Here is a 14,796-nt window from a genome sequence, read left to right on the forward strand (position 1 = left end):
ATGTATGTATCCCAGCACAGTTTGGGAATGCCATCCACTCAGACAGTAGGTTTGGGAACATTGTCAATGCTAGTCACCTTTTAAATTCAAGTACCCATTGCAACAACTGTAGCTTTTCCAGTTATGAATATATTGCCACCAGATCTGAAACAATTTTGCAGTAGTTGTTTTCATGAAAATGTAGAAACATGCCTTTGGGCTGTTGTCTGGATGCTAAAAGTACCAGGGGACTGTCTCACAAAGCTGTATGTACATAAAAAGCTGTGGACCTACTGTGGTTAACCATAAAAATGTGTTTTCTGCAGTACGTGCTCATATTCCTGAGTGAAATACAGCCTAGGTAAGAATCACTGGTCTGTGAGGACAGAAGCAGTTCAGTTCATGGATCTGTATCAACGTAGTCTGACAATGCTGCTAATGCTTTTGTGGACTTAAAACAGTTTCGGAAATGCTCGTAGCTGCTTCCTTGCAGAAATGTTGGATGCCTAAAGAGGGAGAACAGAATCCATTTCTATGTTGTGTAACAACCTACCCCTACATTACCTTTGTTACTAGTAAGAAATTGTATTCAGGGTCCTCCCTGATCCCCTGGATAAACAGAGAAGTTATTCCTTAATTCCGTGGTTGCAAGTGAGAAACATAGTATGCTGTGGTCCTGTATGTCTCTAAATGCAGAGCCCGGCAGCTCTATTGGTTAATGTGCTGTTGAGGTGGAGAGCACGGAAGCTGCAAGGAAGTTGTCAACAGTGGCCATGGTACTAGGAAAGGATATACAAGTCATGTTGAAAAGCATGTGAGAAGCTGCTGCTTGGTTCTCATACTGAAGACGAATGTTTAGGGAGTATGATAAGCTGACTCATGACAGTGTGCGTAGGTAATAGACTAAAGTATGGCATGTAGTATTGTCTTGTAACTTATTTGCTCATCAAAGGATGTAATTGTGTTTAGAAAAGTTGAAAGACAGCAGGTTTGGCTGGTTGTGTTAGCCTAATTAAAAGACAATGCATTGTCTGTGTTATCTAGCTCAATGCACTTTGTTCAGTGGTACCTTTATCCTCCCACTTTGTTTTTTGTTTCTTCCTTTGCTGTGTGACTCTACCCATTTATTAGAATTATCTGCTGCTTTTTGCTTTCTGTCTGCTACTCTCCTTTTCAGGTCTGCTGTGATAATTCATATGTTTATAAATTCATTATATTTTCCGTGTTTCTCTAGCAGAAGCTAGTCTCTGTGCTAGTTACCAATGCTAAATAACTGTGCCTAAGCTAATCATTATATATATATATTTTCTGTACATTGTAGGGGAAAATGCTGCTGTATGCTGTACAAAAGTGAGAAATAACTTGTAAATAACTATAGGGTATCCTTTACAGGGCTGCCCAGATTTTTTTTTACTCAGAGTAAGGAGGAGATCTCATTAGTTGGCCCTCTGAGTAATTCTGAAATAATGTTTCAAACGTGCCAAAATGTTAAAGAATGAAACCTGCCATAGACAAAATCAGATATCAAGTGCTGAGGGAGCATCACCAGTTCTTAAAGTTATTACTGTAGAAAAGAGTAATCAGCCCTCCCTCTTTCTCTTTATGCAATTTTGTAAATAAAAAGTTGTGACTACAAAGCTAAAATCTTTAATGTCTCAAAGCCCAACTCTCTGTATGGAAACAATTTCCTCCTTCAAGCTATATGCACTCTTGAAACAGCAACGACATTTACAGTCAAATCCACCTTTAATTAAAGAGTAATAATGCTTAATATTGGAGTGTAATTTGAAAAATACTGTAAAAATAAACAACAGCCAGACGTGGAGTTGCCATTACTAAGGAAGAAAAAGTCCAAACCCACCACCTGGATAGTTTGCGCTTTACTCATGGCTATCATTTCATATTGACTGTTGGAACCTTATTTCTTCTCCTAGATTGTCCTTGTCTTTGGATTAAATTCTGATCCTAGAAAAGGTAAAGCTTTGTAAAGCTCACACAGATCTCGCTGGTAGACTGCTTTAAAGAACCACTTATGGTAATTTGCAGAACTTTGGTTGCAAAATGAGGTTATAGGATGTTTGAGGTGGTCATCTTGTTCTGAGTGCAATACAGTTTTCTGCACATTGGATCTGTCAGATCCTGTAAACTGTTGCATTTGTTACCTAAATTACATGAATAATGTTGTGTTGTCTCTAATAATTACTATAAAAATGTGAAGAGGTGCTGTCATTGTTCCAGACCAAATTGTATTTTTGACCCCTATTGACCTTTCAAATTCTTTTAGGAACTGGCTATCTTTGGAACAAAAATCACAAAAACATTATTGAATTGGCTCACTGGCCTGCATCCTCTGCTTGTTTCCTGACCAGAAAAGAAAAAAAGAGGGAAAAAGGAAAAGGGAAGGAAAAAAAAAGGCATTCAGTCCAGACTGGTGTGGCACCTGTAGGCTGTTGACTAGGGGGAGAAAAAACAGCTTTTATAAACAAGGTTCTGGTTACAAAGACCAAAAAGGTAAAACCAGCAGAAGACACATTAGCTTGTTTACTTGCTTGCTTCTTAAACTTCCCCTGCTGGTTTTTGTGAATCCCATCACATCCATCTCTGCTATTCATAAAGCATTTGTCCTGCTTTTTACATTGCTGTGTTTGCTGCTGATGGTATATTTGCAGCTCATCAGTTTATCTTTACTCTAGACTAGCTCTGTTAGCAAGTCAGCATATGAAAACTAGAACGTGGTTTGGAACTGTAAAACTTCACTAGTCTACTGGATACTGAACTGGGATCCTCCCTCTTCTCCCTAAAGGCCCATAAGACTTCCTTTTTTTTTTTTTTTTCTTTCTTTTCTCTTTCTATCTTTCCCCACCCTGTTTCATAAAAAAATGTAGAAGATATTTAGGAAAAATCTCCAGACTCTACATGTATTGTGGTCATGTCTCTGGTATAATTTGTGACCATAACTGTGTCATGTTGCTCTGCACAGCACTGGCATTTGCAAATGTGTCATGGGTGACAGAGTCTACTTCATAGTCTTTGTAAATGTCAAGGTAAGAAGTAAACAGCCTCCTCCCAGACACTACTGAAGTTGCTTTAGGACTACAGGGTACGTGCCATGGTACTCATTAAATTGTGCCCTGGTTTCCTCAAGTATCCTAGTGAAGGTATTGTTACTGAGGCAACACAAGGACTGCTGTGTAACTCCCATAAAAACAAGTCACTGGGGTGTGTCAGACATCTACTTACACATACACGGTGGCTCTGAATTGAAAATTGCTCCTTATTTTTTTAAGTTAACCAACTGCAAAGAGCAAACGAGGCTGGCAATAGTCATGTAAAAAGAATGCTTAAAGTTGTTGGGTTTTTTACTGTGTTTTTTGTTGTTTTTTTTCTTTTCCAATATTTGTATTTTTTGTTACTTTTCTGTGCCCTGCTTTGGGTAGGGGAGAACAGAAATGCTGCTCGTCAGCTGACCTGAGCCTGCAGGAAGCTAACGGGTGGCTGGCATTTCCAAATGGCAGTCTTCTCACATGTCAGGTCTGATGCTGAAGGTTGAGCAGAATCATTCTCAGGTTGAACTGGGAGGAGTAATTTCTCTGTTCTAGATAGAGAAATTTCTCCACGGAGCACTAGTGTTTTATCCATGCTAGCTGTAGGAAGGTATGGAGCAACCCAAAGAAGGATATGGCTCTGTTGTTCTAAACAAATGTGATTGCGATAGTTGAAGTGGTCTGCTGAAGTCACAGCTTGTACATTTGCCTAGAAATAAATAGGAAGCAGAAACCTTTTCAGTTAGCCTCAAATGAAAGCCTAGACACAGGCAGCAGACTCAGTTCTTTCATATTAAGTCATAAGTTGCATATAGTTGTTTGTCTAACTTTTTTGGCTTTTTATGTCTGTACAACAGACGTTAATGCACCTGAAAATAGAAAGTCTGAAGCTTATATATTCATCCTCGTTTTGTATTTTAAAGCATGTGTATATATTTATATATGTACATACGAGAATATGTATACAAGTATGGATGCCAGGCCCCTTTAACGATAATCCTGACCCGTTCATTTGCATCATGCATAGCTGACTACCCATTTATCTGTTCTGTCCCCAGAGTCTGTTTTGTACGTTAGCATCCATGTTGCTCTTGCTGGGAGGATGGGCAGAGACTGTAACTGGAATTACAAGGCACTGACAGGCTTCCTGCATAGGCCATCTCTTGGGAAAAAACTGTTTGATCCTGTCCTTCCTTGAAGTAGGTTATGTGTAGATACTGTTCTATGGTGGCTTCCATTTGAAAGTCCTCTTGAAAATGCTTCTGAAATTGTTAAAGGCAGGTGAGCCTTGCAAGTTATTGCCTACACAACACCTCCAGGAGTATTTTCTGCTCAAATCCTGTGTTCTAGAGTTTCTTTGTTTATAGTGGTTATATGTTCTGATAATGGCAACCTCAGACAGGTAATGTGAGATATTTGTGGCGGTGCTTGTTGGGTTAGCTAATTTCAAAATGACTTGTTTTGGCAAATTGCTGTATGTTGCCTAACACTTGTTTCACAGGTGCCACAAACAGATCCCAGCAATGAAAGGTTCCTTTGAAACAACACAGGTTTTTGTTAGTAAAATTTGGAGAAGTTTTGGAGTAGCTTAATTTGCTGCGTTGATGAACTATGAGGGCACATATGGATTAAAGATCAGCTTGAAAGCGTGGGAGAAAGCATGTTTCAGGGAGTGCTTTGGCTGTGTTGTCAATACCTGTTAGGAAAGGGCTCCATCCCAGGCTGCTCTTCCACTTGCTTCTGGGTTTCCTTGCCAGCTTAGTTAGTCAAATAATTTCAGACCGTAACGAGATGATAAGATGGCATGTAGGCACTCTGAATGCAAATTCAAGATAAAAAATAAATTGATTAGGCTAAAAATTCTCTTAATGATTATAACTGTATGTTAAAAATACTGAAACAAGAAGAGTGGTAGCATCCTTGTCTAGAAGGGTCAAGGGGAAACAAAATGTATTCTACTCAAAACACATGCAGAAAGGAAAAAATGGGTATGAATGAGGGTTTCATCTCAGCAGGGTGTCCAAGATAAGCCTCCGGATCTACTGAATGATTTTTGCATGGGCTGCTACATCCATTGACCACATGTTTTATTGAACCAGCATGTAGGTACAGGAGAAAGAATAGCTCTGAAAACAAGTTTAAAAATAATTGCTTTATAGAAATTTTGAAAGATTTTTTTTTCTACTATTCAACCATGAAATGGAAGTGTCCTGCTGACAGCTCCAGCATATATTTTAATTGAATAATTAACATGGATAATAGGTATTCACCGGCATTTTTGTTGGTAATCACTGGATTTACTAATCTCCCAGAAGGTGGGATGATTCAGAATCTTTTAATGCCCCAAAATAGAAGATAATTAAAACCCTACTTCCACAACTAGAAATAGAATTGAGTACAAATGTTGAAGAAGAAAAATGAGAAAATGAGCTTGAGAGAAAAATGAAGAGGAAAGAAAGTAATAGTCCTAAGTACTAATAAGAGTAAGAATACTTATGAAATTACATTTTAAGTATTTGAGGTCTTCCTTACTCTACCACACTTCGCAAGTGACCAAGGCTTCTTTCAGAAAAATCCTCTGCCTGTGCTAGTTCCTTAGCAGGTCTTTGGTGTGGTAGGTGGGCTTGGCTGGACTGAAAGCAGAACACTCCAAAAACCATGGGGCTGCTACATAATGGGTCCTGGGAAAGGTTCAGAGTGGTCACATGTTCATATAGAGTGGGTGCTATACTAGTCAGCTGCTGAATGTGTAGTAAGTATCTGGTGAGCTGTGTCATGGTGAGAGGAAACTAAGGGGTTTTGTGAGGAGGGTTAGGTCATATAATCAACAATACTTCATTCCTGAAGAAACTCTAATGAGCAAATATGTATCCTGGGTGTACTGCATTGTACATCTATTGCTGGTATCGAGGAGTTCTAGGCTCCAGGGCCATGCTAACATGCAGGGTTTCACAGCATAGGTTAATCTTTGGCACAATATCTTTTGTTGCAGTAATGCAGTTCCGGATGCAGAGCGCTACTCACGTTCTGTGTATCACTTACTACATATCACTTACAGTCACTTCATAACAGGGGGGCTGCTGCTTGCCATTGCAATGAATTCTCACAGTAATGAAGGACTAACACAAAGCTACTGACCTCTCCCAAGTGCAAGAGGTTTCTTTTAGCTTTTCCTCTAGAGGGGATGAAAAAAAGAAAAAGTGATAAATGTTACTGTTATCATTTACTTGACCAGATGACAGTCATTCTGAGGTGACTGGGCACAGGATGGAACCCAAAAAGAATAGGAGGTGAGTTCCTAATCTTATTTCCAGCATCCATAAAACAAGGCTATTAGTTAACCTGTATAATAAGTACTCTTTTTACAGAGGCATAGTGGACACTTGAGACTTCACTATTGACTTCAAAGAATGAGTGATCAAGTTCACATTGGCACAAGCAGGGCAGGGCTGGATTTCTTTACACTGTGCTTCTCTGCCAAATTTGGTCTAAGAAAATATATGAGTATGTTTGAAACATTATTTACAGGCTTTGAAAAAAAATTTACAAAGGCAAACATTATTTGTCAATTTGGAGCAGTCCTTTGGCTTCTGTCAAAAATCTGTCATGATATTGGGAATCCCTAGAGATTGTCTGCTCCTGTAGAAACTCTTACCATCCAAAATACTGACAAGTGAATGCTAGAGAGATACAGTACAGTAGTGGGCAGGGCGTTCCCACCAGTGTAAATTAAAGGGCTCTGACTCTTCTTAGGCCGTGATGTCTTCCAAGTAAAGACTGAACGTAGACTAATTGTTGCTCATCCAAGGAGTGATGAAGGCCGAAATACCTCACTGCCACTAAACAACTCCAGGTTACATAAGACAATAGCTTTCATTAAATAATCCCGATACAGAAAAAATAGAATACTTGCATTATTATGCAATATGGCTAATCAGCATGCATAAGAACTGGTTTGGACCGTTTTCCATGTCACTCTGTCATGACAGCTTGGCAGCCTCTCTGAGTTTTCCCAGGATCTGAATGGCACAAATATTGTAAATCAGTAATGCTGTACATTGGCAGAACCTTGAGGAAAAGTTAGGCTGGGTCTTTCGGTATCCTGCTTGCCTTTAGCAAGTAGTATTGTTTTCTATCTTGTATCAGTACTCTGCTGCAGACAAACCAACTACTAAATAAAGCAGAAGTAGCTTAACAGAAACAAAAATGGATTTGGAACTCTCTTTTCAATGAGAGGCCAGACTTTGCTCAGCATTTGTGCATCAGGTGGTAGACGAGCTGCCAGGAGCATTGTGTACCTTTCACACAACAAGTGGATGAGAAAAAACCCTTAATTTCTCCTGCTGTGTACACCTGGGAATAAACGTCGCCAGAAAAAAGGATGGGCAGGTGGACCAAGATGACTCTATCCCCCATTTAAATCTCCATTAAGACATAGAAGGGAAAGGCTGTGATGCCTTCTGAGCAAAAGTGGCAAGATTCTCTTCCAAGTTTTGTAGCAGCTGGTGTTTTTCCTAAATCTTGCTGTTATTGAATAACACATGTTTAGTTTAATTCTTTCTTTCTGAGCAACTGTTTTAGAAGAGAGAACAAAGAAGTGAATTTTAAAAACACAAAGCCTGGAATTTAAACTAACTTTTCATTTATTATTATTACGAGATCTTTTGGATGTCTGGCTAACTGCTTTAGATCCTAGGTCTATTCATGGTAGCTTTACCAGGTCTTTTGGGAAATGAGTGTATTAATAAAAGCACTGCTTTTTCCCCAAAACTCCATGGAGCAGTGTAATATTTTGCCACTCCAATGTTGTTGTTGGCTTTTTTTTTTTTTTTTTGTTTTGAGATAATTTAGCATCATGTGTAATAAATATTTAACAAAGGGCTGATTCTGTAAATTTTTGTTCCCAGAAGATTAGTCTGGGAATTCTTAGGCAGTGACTATTCATGTGACTAAGAATTGTTCATGTAAATACATGAATTTAAAATTTTGTTAATAGAATGCAGACATTAACACTGACTGAGCCTTCCTGCAATGTGTCTGCTGCACATTTTCTGCCCTCCTGACTTTTCCTTTTTTCAAAAATTATAATCCTGGAATAGATGGTTTTGAATTTGAGCTTTACATTTCAGATGTGTATAAACTAACTGGCAGAGCCATGTTACTAGCTCTGAAACTTTGGGTTGCTCTCTGCATTTCAAAAATTAATCCTTCTAGTGCTTTGAATTACAAGCGTGCTCCGAGAACATGCTGTAAATGGTAATGAAACTGTATTAAGTCAACATTAAGGTAAATTATGAAACAAAAATGTACAATTCAATACATTCAGTTTCAAAATAGAGACTGGACGGTGCCTGTATCTATATAGGTAATCAAAAGTATGGTTGTTTGTTAATAATTAAAATTTGCCTTCCGCTTATACAAAACTGTGGAACTAATCATGTTCTATCTGTTTTCAAAGATACTTTTAATATACTTAGAGCCTATTATTCATCCATGTGCTGATAGAATTATTGGAAACTGAAATCTAGGCTGTACACCAGGGTTTACTTTTTGTTGTAGTCAGAAGATGTTTTTTATGGGTGACAATCTCTGCATTTTTTAGCTATCTTGAGCAGCTTGGGATTTAAGAAAATATTTTGTTTAGTGTACATTTAATCTGTTCTCATTTTCCTAAGTGTGTACATCACTTGCATGGCATATTATGGAATTGATTGATCTAATGACATTGATTTATGATCTGCTGTCTGAGCTAGCTTCGTTGCTGCTCCAATGCCTTACTACTTTAGGATGCAAAATTTTTGAATTAAGGTTGCATTAAGAGGCAATGCTGTCCCCTCATTTGCATGTGCCAAACATCATGCTTAATTGCTTGAGAGAGAATATATGTATATGTTATATATAAAGAAAAATCTATTTTAAAAGCTTTTTAAGAACTCTTTGTCTTCCATGTGGCATGAAGAGCATTTCTGGAGGGGAGGGGAAAGAAACAGAGTACTGTCTGAGGTAAATTTGATAGTAGAAGATGAGGTAAAACAAGAGGCACTTAGGCTAATTTAATTAATGCCATGGTGAATTTAAGAATATGCTGTCCTCTACGAGCATAAACATAGATCAGTAACAGCATTAAGGACGCAGTATTAGACTGCACCTGTTGGGTTTCAAACTGAATTCAGACCTTGTTTCAGTATCGCAGTTGGGACTGGCAGTTGCTGAAGGGATTAAATTATTTAAAGCCTTCAGCTGGCTAGTGTAGGCTAGCAGTAGCTTATAAAACACTTAATCTATTTTTTTAATCTCTTCATATGTTTGCTTTACTTAGACAGTAAAACTATACATGACACACACCTGCCACATTCTGAAGCTTCTTTGTCAGATATTTTAGACTTATCAATTAGAGCAGCCTTTAAACTGTAACCATTTGGACGTCTTTGACAATACAGTTCTTGTTAGCCTCTATGTTTTCTTTGATGAACTCAAAACCGAGGATGAAGTACGTAGAAATGAAGTTCTTCCACAATTTCTTTTAGAGCAGAGTTTCCCTTTGAAAAGCAAATGCTGCTCTCCAGCTAATTACTGTTTACTCTTACAATTTCATTTGTGTTTTTAAAAAAGAAACGAATTCCCAACAGATTGGAGCTCTGGACCTATTTTTTGTGGTGCATTAACCAACTGCTTACACAGTAGTACAGTAAACCAGTTCAAAAATAGGTAATACTGTTTAGCTTGTTACGTGATATGTCTCTTGTTTCTAGAAAGCTAAGAGTAAGTAGTGAGTAGTTACGATATGGATTGGATGGAAAAGCAATCTGGATAGCTGTGCAACACAGGATTAATTAGGTAAATCCTCTTAGGTTTGATTAGCCATTACTTAGATCTACAGTTTATTTTGTCATTGGTTGCTCCTATTAATGTTTTCTTTCTGTCAAAGTTTATTATGCAGGTTTCAGGTTTGTATCATACCTTTTTTGTGTCAAAGTGAAATACCAATAAATTAACTTCCAACCTTACAAATAATAAGCAAAGCATTGCCTGAAGTTGATTCAAATAAATGTTGACATTCTCTTAAGAGTCTTTTATAGTAATAATGGATAATTCCTGTTTTTTTCAGCAAATGATGTGTTACATCTTTTTAATATGGCTTTCAGCGTTAAGTTGCAGGACAAGTGGGCATATATATCTGCTAACAAGGATGAGTAAATGCTTATTCATGGAGATGAGATGGTTCCTGCAGTCTGCTCTTCATAAAAAGCGTATGTTGTTGATATTTCTGACCAATTTTTAGGTTTTTTTCTTTTTTTTCATTACGTTGTGAAACTGTGGTTTTATTTCTGTAAAATGAGTTTTTCTAGTACCATCAGTACAAAATAACTTAGCTGGTTGATCTACTCTAGTTTTTTTTTTTTATAATGTATAGCATACACTTGAAAAATTTACAGTATTTATGTTGAAGTCATTCCTTATCTCACACCATCTCAAACTTTTTTTCTTAATTAGAGAATACACCATTGTTCAGGAATGTGAGAGGAAAAAACAGAGGAGAAATAAAAATTCTTACCCTTCAAGTGACACAGAAATGAACAGACAGACACTTCAGGCCCATAGCTAGATGTCTCAGCCAACTGAGGGGGGAAATATGCAAAAAGGTACGTGAGGAATTGGGCATTTCAGTGGGTGGCAATCAGAGTTTCATCAGTGCTGGGATTTCATACTATTTCACAATGCTTTGTATGTGTCAGGGCAAGGCTCCTATTTGATATGATACATATAGCACAAAATCTGGAAGAACAGTGTTTCTGTTTTCATTACTCCTTCTGCAGTGCAATTTGTTAGAATTTATTGCAACTATTTGTTCAATAATTATCTAAGTAATATTTCTTCTGAATGAGGGTATTACATCCGAAATTCTGTTTCACCTTGAATGGCCTAGGAAACTTATCATCTTCACCTACAATTCATCTAAATCATCTATAAAAGCAAATAGGGTTAGCTACTATCACGTCCGCAGACCAGACCGAAATAAAACTTAATTATAATATAAATTTGACTCTCAAAATGCAATGATATGTAACAGAAAATCAATTGAATATCGTAGTTGTTTCTGAAACCTGTATGTAAAGATAAACCAGAAGGCTAGTTGGAAGAGAAAAGTGGGGAATGCAGATGATTAAATGATACCTTTACAGCCTTCCCATTCTGAAAACTAAAGCAGGAGCTGGGTTGGTGTATGTGAAAGATGAGAGCTGTTCCAGTTTGTTTTTGTCTAACAGCCCCCTCAGGGACCATTCCAGCAGCAATGCGGGCTCGGAGCACAGCGTGTGCCCTGGCACACCTCTGTGCTGGAGGCTGTGATGGCAGTGGCTCAAAACTGCTGTAGAAACCTCAGTTCCCAGAGTGAATCAGAATTGCGACATGCAGGGAGAAAGGGAAGGGTCTTAACCTTGGAGTGTGGTGGGGAGGACTCTGAAAATGGAAAAATAATCATGCAGCTCAGGTGAGGTGTGATCTTAATATAGGATAAGAAATGACCAAATGTGATTAAATTTCATAGAATCGTAGACCTGTAGAATGGTTTGGGTCAGAAGGGACCTTAAAGATCATGTAGTTCCAACATCTCTGCCATGGGTAGGGGCACTTTCCACTGGATCAGGTTGTTCAAAGTCTCATCCAGCCTGACTTGAACACCTCCAGAGATGAAGTAGCCATGACTTCTTTGGGCAACCTCTTCCAGTGCCTCACCACCCTCACAGTGAAAATTTTTTTCCTAGTATCATATTAATCATCTGAATCAAAGAAAATCCAAACTTTGCTGATAGTACATCTTATTTTGTACTTCATGACAGACAATTACAGACCACTGCGATTTCCTTTAACTGGAAAGTAAATTTACTATAACACTTTCTGCTGGGGGGAAAAAAGTGGCATGATTTTTCTGTTGTTTCTCTTTGATTCCTTGGCTCGTTTTCAGGCCTGCCATGTTTCTGGACTGCCAGGGGCACAAAACAACACCACAGCTACTGTGGGCACATCCATGGTGGTTTCACTCTGCATTGAAACTACATCAGAGAGAGGAAATTCTACAGATGACTGCAAAATCTTTCACCGTATGCTGCTCATTCCACGACTGATGGGGACAGTTGGAAAAACATTGAAGAATCTTTGGCAAAATGGTGCAGTTACTATCCACCATCTTTACGTTAGGAGGAGAAAGGTGAGCTTAAGCCTCAGGGTGTATCTTCCCTTTCTGTCTCTCTTCCAGATGATGTTGGGGTGCAGCTCCCCACATCCACCGTTGTTGGTGTGTGTCATTCGCAACCTGCTAAGAAGCATTTTAGATAATTGAGCAGTGTGGTAGATACATGATTGGCAGCAACCGTGGTTTTGCTGAGCTACTGCTTAGTCGGAAACTGATTTTGAGGCATTGTCAGTCAGCACTCCCTGCTGTGGAATGAGATGTACCCGCTGGCCTTATGAGACAAACTCGTTTCAAGAACTTTAGTAATAGGAGAGTGACTATCAATGGAAGAGATGGAAGAGAGAACAGCTTTTTCTTTTACCTCTTTTTTTGAAAAAAAAAACACCCAAAACCATAAACCACACAGTCTGGAATACTTGCACATTCCCAATGTCAGGAATGGGATTTTATTTCTAAGGTATTCTTATAGAATAAAATATTAGGAGAGTTTTTATTTTGATTAGCACCTAGATTAGGTTCAGCAAGTTTTGCAATGTTTACCATTCTTTTCTGGGAGCTACTGATTAAACCTGCTTTTCTACTATGGAAGACTGATTCAACTCAATGGGAAGGATTCATGAAACTGTAATGATTTTGTAAATATTTGTGATAAATAATGTCAATGTGTTGCGATGCAATCAAACTGTGGCATTTAAAACCTTTTTTTTTCCCCCTAAATACTTCAGCTCAGCAACTCCTAAGGGCTGCCTTGATGTGTCTTAGGTAGAAGAACCTTGGTACAGATGTCTAAAGCAAACCTTTTAGGGGATGGATTAACTACCTCATTTCTAGATACTAAGCAAGACCAGTATACAGAGAAGGACTACAGAGACAGACAAAATTATTTTAACATATCTGGGGAAAAAAAAAGTGAACTTCTCATTGTGATTTGTGGATATAGGAAGTTGTGAGTTTTCTGTGGACTGAAATAAATTATTTTCAAGCAACGTTAGATTTATTCCCTGCCACAAATTACTTTTAATGGTGAAAATATATGCTCTCTAGCTCAGATAAAATAAGACTCCAAACTAATATTGACTTAGGGTTAGAGTGAAAAATAAGTTTCACTTTCTCATATTAAATGAATTCCAAATTAAGTCTTATATTAAAATGTTAGAAAGAGGTCTTAAAAATAAATTGCTTTGGAGGCCTCACAACTTCATTATTGTTTGTCTAATAAACATCAAGCTTTAAAAATTATACTCTGAAAAGAAGCTGAACAGTATTATTCAGAAAGGAACTTTGCCAAAGATGTTTTAATGAATGTTTGATTCCACAGCTGCTTAGTGAATGTAATAAGGTACATAACGCAATGTGAAATAATTGTAAATAATGTAAATGCAACTGATGCTAGAAATGGCAGAATTGAGTCTGCTAGACCAGAAGGCATTTCTGACGCCACTGTTGAAAGATATGCTTACCAGAATGAAAAGGAAAAAGGATAAATGACCAGGTTGCTGCAATCAAGATATTCCATTACTGATCAGAAATACAGCTAATTTTTTTTCTTAGGGATATAAAGCAAAACAGTTAAGAGACACGAGTTAACCAGCTCATTTTTAAGCACCACTTAGTGCAAAGGCTACAGACAGTGATTAATTAGTTTTAAGTGCCTTATACTAAGAAGTGCACTGTTAAAGAACTAGATAACTAGGCAATTTCCTCTTGTATATTTAATTAAAGATAATATTTTGAGCTTGGAATTAGAATGTCAGAAAGTTAAAGAAGTAATTATTGAATTAAACTAGTGCTTTTCAGTATGGTTTGCTGAGCAGACTGCTATTCTGGCTTAAAAGCCTTATATAAGCAGCTAAAGCAATCTTTCACACATGTAATAGATACAACTGTTTAATAAAAATGAATGAAGAGCCTCTCATACCCTGCTGTGAAACAGTTATTAGTTTTAGTGTAATACAGGAATTTGCATCCACTAAAGATTTAAATGGTAAAGAATGTTTGATGACTGATAGTTACGTTTTATGTACTAAAATAAACATATTTATACATTTTTTTTAATTCACAAGTAAAAAACTGTCACCATGTCAGTAAAAAGCTGATTTCCATGTTTTTATGGCATGTAATGATGAATGGAGCCACACTAACAATCCTGGTTTGGGTTTTTCTTTCTTGTACTTTTCTCAGTGAATCTTGACCTCAGAGTGCTGCTTGTTCAGGTTATGTTGATACATGTGTAATCAGCACTTGAAGAACTGGGAAAATATCAGAGTAAAATCTTGATCCCACCCATATCAATGATGTACTTTTAGAAAATCTCCATGAGACTGGTATTATATTTCTTGGGCTTTACATGGTGTACACATTTTTATGTCTTTCAGGAGAGGGAAAATGTTGTTGGCAGCCCTACAATAATGAATAACACTAGCACTGGCAAATTTTCTTCCTTCAGGAAATAAGGGTTCCTGAGGCAGGCTGGCAGCTGGTGCACTGATATGACTCTGCCTGTAGTGCTGGCCAACATTGTCTCCTTTTGCCTCGTATCCCCCCTTTTTCTGTCTGAATCCATCTGTTGTCTCTTGTCTG

General features: G+C 37.7%; 2 long non-coding RNA genes across 2 annotated transcripts; one reads left to right on the forward strand and one right to left on the reverse strand.

Annotated features, from left to right (window-relative positions):
- Nucleotides 1–3,453: 3,453 nt before the first annotated feature.
- LOC128852411 (uncharacterized) lies at nt 3,454–10,636 on the reverse strand. Its single transcript, XR_008450239.1, has 3 exons — nt 10,579–10,636; nt 4,720–4,838; nt 3,454–3,732 (listed from the first exon to the last, which is right to left on the reverse strand). It is a non-coding gene; the product is annotated as an uncharacterized LOC128852411 (long non-coding RNA).
- On the forward strand, nt 7,907–14,762 carry LOC128852410 (uncharacterized). Its single transcript, XR_008450238.1, has 3 exons — nt 7,907–10,273; nt 10,518–10,666; nt 11,989–14,762. It is a non-coding gene; the product is annotated as an uncharacterized LOC128852410 (long non-coding RNA).
- Nucleotides 14,763–14,796: the final 34 nt, after the last annotated feature.

The sequence above is a fragment of the Cuculus canorus genome, chromosome 5 (genome assembly GCF_017976375.1).
Source record: "Cuculus canorus isolate bCucCan1 chromosome 5, bCucCan1.pri, whole genome shotgun sequence".
NCBI classification, from domain to species: domain Eukaryota; kingdom Metazoa; phylum Chordata; class Aves; order Cuculiformes; family Cuculidae; genus Cuculus; species Cuculus canorus.